Genomic DNA, 9,560 nt, shown 5'->3' on the forward strand with positions numbered 1-9,560 from the left:
GTAGGCGAGGGGAGGCTTGTAACCCGGGTCCAGCCAAGCCCCGCCCACTGCTCAGGCCCCGCCCCCACACGGCGACACGCCTCCCACTCCCGCCCTTCGCGGGTGGCGCTTGCTGGCCCCATACACCCACGTGGTCGGCGCCGGGCCTTGCCGGCTGGAGCGTGTCAGCCCCGCACCGTGTTGGTGTTTTGGCTCGCAGGGTGTTTCATTGTCGCGGTGCGGGACTTACTGCGAACTATCCAATCTTGGGTCGTATTTGGTTGAGTCGAAAGTGAAATTTTCCTTCGGCCTACTTGACAGGTAGGGAGACCGGGATCCTGGGAGGGTTGGTTTGGTTTTGCCGTTTTGCAGTACGTTGTGGCCTGAACCCCGTACATTGCAATTCTTTACAGGTCTTTGTTTGGTGGTAAAAAGGGTGCTAGAGCCCCCTCGTTCTACTGCCACTGGAGGGCGCGTATCTCGTTTCTTGCTCTTCAAACCTGCTCTAAGGAATTCCTAGATCTAAACACCAGGTACGCCACTGTTTTCTAGCGGTGTGAGGGTATGAGTCCAACCCTGCATTTAACTAGAGAAAAAAATATGGATCTGCCGTGTCATTTTAGCAGCTGGTGGTATGATGTTTTGTTATTAACGTTCTACCCCCGTATCTTTAGTACTTTTTTTTAACATGAAAAAATGTCTTTTTCCCCAAATCAGTAGGCCTTGCTCTATTCTAAATGAGACTGCCAAGAACACATGCATCTGGAGTAGTCATGAATTCTTGAGGCTACAAAGCGCAACAACTAGTTAACTAACTAATTCATATACCTCTCCACCTGGATGTGCCACACCTCCCAGAGTCAATATTTAAAATTGAACTCATCTTCCCCGACCTCCTTTAAAGAAAAAAAAAAAAAATCAATATACCTCTGTGTGTCCTGCCACATTCGATAGCACTACTCAAATAATTGCCTACCTTAGGAGAAGGAAAGTTGGAGGAATCTTAGACTCTAGATTTCTCCCTCAAATGTCCAGTATCCAATCCTATCATTTCTATATATGGAACGTTTGTCAAATAGGTCGTCTGCTCTCCATCCTCTTTGCCTCTGACATAGTTTATGTTCTCATTATTTTTCACCAAGATTGCTACAATCACTTTCTAACTATCTTGTCTACATTCAAGCCCTGGCTTCCCTCCATTTGAGTTTTCAGTCCACCTTTGGGTGAACCTAACCATAACAAAACATCCATTCATGTTGCTCCTCTTCTTAAAGTCCTTCAGTGGTTGCCCATTCTCTCTATAATAAAATCCAAAGTTCTTAACTTGGTATACAGGCATGTTATTTTCTGGCTTTGCCTATCTTTCCAGCTCTTGCCTCTCCACATTTTCTGTCTTTATGCCCTAATGCACCCTTTTCCCTCCTCTTCATTAGGGAAACATGCCTGCTAGTTCCTTAAGATTTAACTCTGGCATCATCTGAAAGCTTTCCCAGAAATCCATATACATGTGTATGTGCTAGCAAGTTATGGTAAGCACTCAATAAATGCTTCTTAAGCCAAACCGTAGAGGGCAGGACTGCATAATTTACTTTTGTATCTCTGAGGCTGAGCACTGTCTAATAAAAGATGATATGAAGAAAACATTAAAAAAATGAATATTATGCCAAGGAAAGTCCTTTTTTCCATCTGTTAAGTGGAATTATAGATGTCAAATATCACAAATGCTATGGAGAATATTCCTTTCCTAGTGCCAAAGTTTTTTAAACCTGGTAGATTTGGAGAATGGGGAGAGTAAAAAAATAGTATGCACTAAGCATTATCTTTAAAACTAGACATTAAGGGGGCTCTCTTGTGGAGCAAGGGGTTAAGTCTCAGAACTATGAAGCTATTCATAACCTCTGCAGCACTTCCATCCCTGGCCAGGGAGGTGACCCACATGGAGCAGCAGACCTCTCCTGTCTTGCCGGCTGCTCCCCCAGCAGTATATTTCAGTAGATCCGCCTGTTCTGTTCCCCACTCTGTCTCTGGTGAATCCTCTCACATACATATCCGCCCCTCCCCTCCCCCGGCCTATACCATAGCTCTTGTATGAATAAATAAATAAATAAATAAATCTTTAAAAAAGCTGGACATTAAATACTTTGCATCAGACATTTGCTATGGAGCATTTTGTTAAAGTGTAAAAAAAGTAACCAATAAATGTTTAGCATTTTTATTACCAAAGTATGTGTGTATGTGTACATCATCCAGTGAACATCACCCAGTCCCTATACCTCACCCTTCCCTAACCCTTTCCTTAGTGCCGTCTAGTGCCCCACTCCATCCATCATCAGGAATGAGACTCTGAGATGAAGTACAGCTCTTACATGTCTACTATATGTATTATTTGGTAATAAAAAGAAGTAGCATCTTGACACTTAAGGCACCAGCCTTGACAAAATACTCTGCTCCTTTAAATTTTGGTAAGAATAGGTCACTAGTAGAATACTATGAGTTTTCCTTTAATTTGACCTATTTTCTTCCCTAACAGCATTCCTGGGCAAGAAGAACTATGAGCAAGATAGTTGGGTGCAGAGGAGATGAGGTTGAAACCCCCAGACCTCCCCCTGACCTCACAATATTGGCTCTGTCCTGGTGTCTCAGGTGGGGTGGGGATGCACGCTACTTCCAGTCTTAAGAAAAGGCAGAAAGGGGGCAGTGGCTCCCCAGCCAGGGTCTGAAAGGGAGCAGAGGCATTATCACTACAGAACAGCCACCAATTCTGGATTCTGTGCTTTCTTCTCTCTGACTCCATACAAGGACAACATGACTGTCAATACCTGTAGTCCCATTATCTCCCAAGCCCAAGTTCAAGTAAGATTCCTAACCTTATAGTCCTAACAAAAATCTCCTACTGATGCATTGGATCTGATTGGGTCATGTGTCCTTGTGTAATTCTTGCAGTCCAATGTGTGAGGTGCTCTGATTGGCCTTGATTCACATCCGCCACCCTTCACCCCAAACCAGCAGTCGGAGCCTTCCGCTCATCTCAAATGTATGGGAGAACAGGGGAATAGGGACTTTCTTCAAAGGAAAGCTGAAATACTATACCAGAAGAGAATGTATCAGGATAGGGAAAACAATATTTGCTCACTGTATACTCTAATGTATTTGATTCCTCCCCCCCCCTTTTTTTCCCCAGTATTTTTCTAGACTTGTCACTAGCATATCACTAGCAGTTCTGTTGGTCTGCAGAAGGTTCCATAAATTTTTGTATTATTCAGTAAAAGTAACTGCATTGCTTTATATTTATATCTGTAAGCAAAGCTGTAGCTACACTTTTTTTAAACTGTAGTCCAGATGCATTTTCACTTTTAAAGAAACAAAATAAATGGAATTGCTTACTTCCAAAACTAAATTAAGAAATCCCATTTTCAGTCCAAAGGATGTTTTATAAAACTATTTATTGAGGGGCAAATTGATCAGATCTAGATCTTGGCACTCTTGGCCCCTGTGGGGAATTTGACTGTCACCTCTCCGCACTTACTACCCCTCCCTCCCAGCTCCCCTCGCTGATCAGGTAGGTCCTGAATAACTAGAACAGGGTTGAAGTTTTTACTGTCCCATTCCATAACTACTCTAAATCCTTTGAAGTTCACATTACTGACTGATGCCAAGATTCCATGGAAGCTTAAGATTTATTATGGAGTCACTGCCACCTTCACCAGCAAGCAAGCCTTGATCCCAGTGCAAGTTGCAGCCCATCTATCTCATTTGCCTGAGTCTGTGACCCAAGAGAGGACGTGTGAGAGGAGAGGGAGGCAGGGGACTTTGTAGCCTATCTCCAGAGATCAGAATACATCAACCTGTAAACCAGCATGGTGGTAGCTGACGTGGACTAGAACTTTTCAAAGCCAACCTATACCTCCAAAGTGCCCTCTCCCCATTCCAGCACTTTAATGAAGATGACTATATGGAACTCATGGCCTGTGAGTTGGGAGTGGACATAATTCTTTGCGAGCAGCTCAGGAATCTGTGGGCAGTGGAGTAGAAGATGAAAAGATCAGGAGCACAGGGGCAAAGTAGAGAAGTCTCTTTGGCTGATTCTTCCCTGATACTGCCTTGCCTAGGATTTCACAAACACTACACTGGTTGTAGGTAGTAGAAAGGGCCAGAACTCCAACCTGCTCTCCCTACTGCCCTCTCTCGACCTCCAGTATCCCCATACTACATGGCCTTGCCAGGGCAGGACCGTAGTTTTATGAGATCCAGAGTGACCCAGACCTAACTCTAGACCTAAGACCGAAAACTTCTCCCTCTCTGAAAAGTCTGTGAATAATGACTCCTAAATAGCTCAGAACCCAAGGTCTCAATAGATCACTCCAGCAGCCAGTCTTCTTCCTGTGAGGCCACTGCATAGGTCTGGTTCTAGTATCTAGGTCAGAACAAAATATCTCTACTTGTATTTTGCTATTTATTACATGGTGTAATAAATAACAAGATTCTTGTTTTTTAAAAGTTCAAAATTCATGCCACTTAAAACAAATCAACGAAACTACATATTTAACATCATCTTAATAAAAATTTATGGTCCTGTCCTGTTGTGTCCTTCAACTTTAGAAGATCCCTAGGACACTACTGATGGGTTTGTCAGGCCCACATTCAGTGTCTTCCTACAGCTTTCGTTCTTCTGCCTGGAGTTTTTAAAACTTCAGTTACTCCAGGTAACTGCTCAGCTCTGGCCAGAGGTGAGGACTCCCTGTTTTTTATTTTTCCTTGCCAAACTGGGAAAGATGGTTCTTCGTGAGGGCTAACTTCTACTTTCCCCAAAATGAACCACTTAGTTCATAGAGCTTTTTCAGTGGGGTTTGTACTCAGTGCCTCCCTCCTTTGGGGGTTAGGGGGGAGATAAGGTTGCAGGAGCTGAGTGATGAAGAGAGGGTTAGAAGGGCTTTTGGGAAGTAGAGAAGAGGCCCAGAAGGGGAAGGGGAAAGAGTGATGAGAGAAATCCAAGAAGCTGAATGAAACTGCTGACTAATATCTGCAGCCTGAGTATTCCACCCACATAAATACAGTTTTGCTTTTTTTTTTTTTAACCACCTAAAAATAGCTCAGAATAGCCTAATACTGGAAACAGATGTGCTGGGATTCTTGCACTACTGATTCAGCAAACATTTAAGTCTCTGCCCTGTGATAGGTGCTCTCATGTATCTGTCTCATTCTGGAGTGTTTCAGAGAGAGAGAAAGCTGGGCATGATATTGATCAGAAAGGCTTGTTTTCTTTGCAGACATAGACAGATGTGGGTTATCGCTCTATTCCTGCCAAATTTGCATTGTGTAGCTTTGGACAGTTACTTAACTTTGTTGGGCAGTGTAATTCTCATGTGCTGCAGAAAACCAAAGGGTATCTTAAACAAATTAGGCAGTGTAGGACTGATTCAGAGGTGCCAAGGTGCCATCTGGGATGTAAGCTGGAGCCTTTGTGCTCCGTCACTCTTGGCTTGAGGCTTTCATCTTTGTGGTTACAAGCTGGCTGCTATATCTTCAGCATTATATTCTTATTTGGAAAGGAAGAAGGTGGAAGATGAAGGGCAAAAGTTACTTATCAATTGTGCCCACTCCCCACTCTTTTTACCCTTTTAACTTTTATTTTGAACTAATACCAGAATTGCAGGAAGGGTGCAAAAAAATGTGCAAAGAATTCCCATATACTTTTTATGTAGATATTTCAAAAGCTAACTTTTAACCCCAATTACTTTATCATTTTTTCCTTTCTAAATATGTGCATATTTTTCCCTGAACCATTTTGAAAGAATTTATAGGCATGATGTCCCTTTGTCCCCCAAGTACTTCAGGATCTAATTCCTAACAAGAACATTTTCTTAAATAACCAAGTGCAAGGCCTCCCTGGTGACCTAGTGATTAAGTCTGAGCACTATCAATGCTGAGGCCTGAGTTCAATCCCCAGCCAGGGAGCTAACCTACATATGACATGGCAGACCTCTCTTGGCTTGCCTGCTGCTTCCCTCAGCAGTATATTTCAGTAGATCTGCTTGTTCTGCTCCCCACTTTGTCTCTGATGAATCCTCTCACCCCCTGTACCTCTAGCCTACACCCCAGTTCTACCCAAAAAACACAGTGCAATGATCAAATAGTGATAACATTTATCACTAATTAACAGTGATAACATTACAATTATCTAATTCGCAGACCTTATTCAAATTTTGCCAATAGTCTAGTCCACTAGTTACCTTTTTGAGAGAATTTTTTTTTTTCTAGTCCAATATCCAATCCAGGATTATACTCTGCATATATATGTTATGTCTCTTCTGTCATCTCCAGTCATTCTTTCATGATTTTAATATTTTTGTACAAATCAGTTATTTTGTAGAATGCCCCTCAGTTGGCATTTGTCTGACTTTACTGTTAGGTTCAGAGTGTTCGTCTTTGGCAGGAACATCACAGAATTGCTTTCTTATAGTGCATCATCTCAGGAGATGCATAACATCAGTTTGTCCCATTACTAGTGATAGTAATTGTAATTTGTTTAAGGTTGCCTGCCACACATCTCCACTGTAAACTTAACTATTTTTCCCTTTGTACTTGTTAAGTATCATTTGGGAAACATGCTTTAATACTGATAGATACCCTGTTTCTCTCAAATTTTTACCATCCAGTTTTAGCATCAACTGATATTCTGACCTGAATCAGCGGTGGCTGTCAGTCTGCCTTTTTGTATGAAAAGCTTTCCAGGAAGCTCCATCTTTAGAGTTCCACTTACTTTGTTAAGAACTGTGTCCACCCCTAGCTACAAGAGTACCTGGAAAAATATGATATTATGTTGTTTTGGTATGAGCATATTGCCACTCCCAATAAAACTCAAGTTTTCTTAGTAAAAAGGGGAGACAGAAACTGGGTAAACAACTTCCCAACTGAGTAGCATGTTATAAAGTTTAAATTAAATAATGTTTGTTAACACCTGCCAAGGAGCCTATATAGAATGGTTGGTAGTTAAAAATATTCCTTGTAACCTTGTAAACCTGTGGAAATGGGTTGTTATGTTTATTGATCTTTTGTGGCCATGTAGCTAGTAAATGGCAGAATAGGTCTATAAACCCTCATCTAGTCACTGCACCATCATTTTCTTTTGCTGGTTTTAGAAAATCTATATTTTCTTAGATCTTTTGCACCTCTTTTGCTACACAACTAAAGCTACCTCTATACTGTATCAGTCTCTAAAACTTTTAGTGGACTCATCCTATTTATTCGGTAAAGACAGCATTATGTATATATTCAGTAAAACTTTTCTCAATTTTCTTTATATTTGGGAATGCTCACTTCCATGTAGTTCAAGACAGTTGTCTTTTAGGGCAGTGGTTATTAATTCCCCCAGGATCATAATCTGGAAAGATCTGAGAGGCAAAAATGGTCAGGGAGTAATGGCATTTGCTCAGCCATGTAACTGTGTATTTTATTGATTCTTTTGTTGTTTGTAAAATATTTGACAGAAAGAGGGAGGGAACTGTAAAACTTTTTCATCTCTTGCCAATTGTAAGAATTGCAATTTTAAAATTCCCTTGTAGCAGAATCAGGGTGAGAATATGAAATTTTTGTACCAGTTGGCAGTAAAATCTCACTTCTTTTAATTGAGAATTTTACACTGAGCATCATGGAATAATAATATTAATACATGATAGAAATAATGAGAGTGGAAAATTCATATATACTGAATGATCACAGCTAAGTTTCAAATGTATGCATAGATAACAAGAAATTGATGACTAAATAAAAAGTGAATGAATTAAATGTTAAAAAAAGAAATGTATGCATAGGAAGAAGCCTAGCAGTAAAATGTGAATTTAGAGTGGTTATATTTTGGTGGCAGCATCCTGGATATCATTTTCTTCTTTCAACTCTTCCATAATGGCCACTGTATAATTTTTTTTTTTTTATAATCATGCCTTTTTAAAAAATCACAAATAACAAGCATTGAAATTGAAACTCTTTCACAAGAGAAACAGCTGGATCCCTTACAAAGCTCTTAGTTTATTTGGAAGAGAAGCACAACTCATCCCGCATTGTAGCTGATTCCTGAGCCTGAGATTTCATTTCATTCACTTTGGCACCATCACTTTTTTCTCTCTCTTCACTCCTCCTTTCCTTTATTTCTATAAGAGACCATTTGATATAATTAAAAAAAATCAATACTTATGAAACACCAGACTTAGGTTTGAATCTTGTCTTTATCAAATAGTCAGTAATCATTAAATAAGCAGGTACTATGCCATGTACTGTGTTAGGCACTTGGGATTCAGCATTGATTAAAAACAGGCAAAATTGCCTACCTCTGTGATACTTACATTCTAATGGGGTGAGCTGGTGATTTAAGAGGTCCTGAAAAGACTTCAGGGTAAAAAAAATTTAGCCCACCCAGATGGTTACACATGTTTAGAAATATGCCATGAAGAACCTAGCCTTTGGGGACAACAGAGATGCAAATAGCAGTACAACATGGAAGAAGTAGATCGTCATTATACTTAACAGTTCTTTTTATATTAAGGTAAATTAATTCTGTCGTTTACTTCAAGAGCTAAATGAGAATCATGATTTGCAAGTGTAAACATTTTGTCCAGGAAGGGTAAATTTGAGTGGATTTTAGAGTGGGCAGTAGGACAGTACTGTGGCAAGAGATGACTTAGCAAAGGCAACAAAGATAGAAAAAGAGTAGTGGTAGTGTTATAGGACAGGGAGAGGGGCAGCCCAAACCCCGCAAACCTGCCTATTCTAAATGGGTTCTGCCATCCGCCGCATCAACACAAAACAAAACAATACAGGTAAGGCAAAGAGTCTAGTTTCTAAATGAAGCACCCAAAGTTACCCGTCCCCTTGTGGGTAAAAGTCCATCCATATGGGATCGGCCCAGAGCAAGGCCCCAAAGCCTGCCACAAGTCTAAAGCATCTTCCAGTGGGGACCCACAGCAAAGGGTCAGAAACAACCAGACAAGCCCGGAAGGAAAAGAGCAAAATCAACATCAAGATAAAAGCTGCCATTGTCACCTCCCCACGGGTCTCACCCACATCTGTGTCACCCAGTCCACGACCACAAGACAAGCGCAGTTTCTTCACGTGTCTCTAGGCTCCATGCGCCTCTTCCAGGTCTCCTGGCTCCATCCTGCTTCCTTCCTCAGTCTCTTCTGCAGCTTCTCCTCTTCCTGCTCAGCTCCACCCTCCCTTGGGTGGGGCAGGGAACCTCCCCCTTTCCTGGGGACCACCCTGTTACAGTAGGACTCTGAGAATGAATTTCTTTTTTTGTTTTTTGTTTTAATTTATATAAGCACTGGGTACAGTCAGAAATGAGGGAGGGTGAGAGAATTCACCAGAGCCAGAGCAGGGAACAGAACAAGCAGGCCAACGAAATACACTGCTGAGGGGAGCAGCGGGCGGCAGGAGAGGTCTGTCGCGCCATGTGTGACCCTTGCTGGTGGCCAGGGATCAAACCGGGGCTACAGAGGCTGCAGGCAGCTTTGCAGCCCAGCACTCAACCACTGGGCACCAGGGGAGGCCCATGAATTTCGTTCTTAACCAATGACTTTGTCATGGGG

This window comes from Talpa europaea (genome assembly GCF_964194135.1).
Source record: "Talpa europaea genome assembly, chromosome: 5".
NCBI classification, from domain to species: Eukaryota; Metazoa; Chordata; class Mammalia; order Eulipotyphla; family Talpidae; genus Talpa; species Talpa europaea.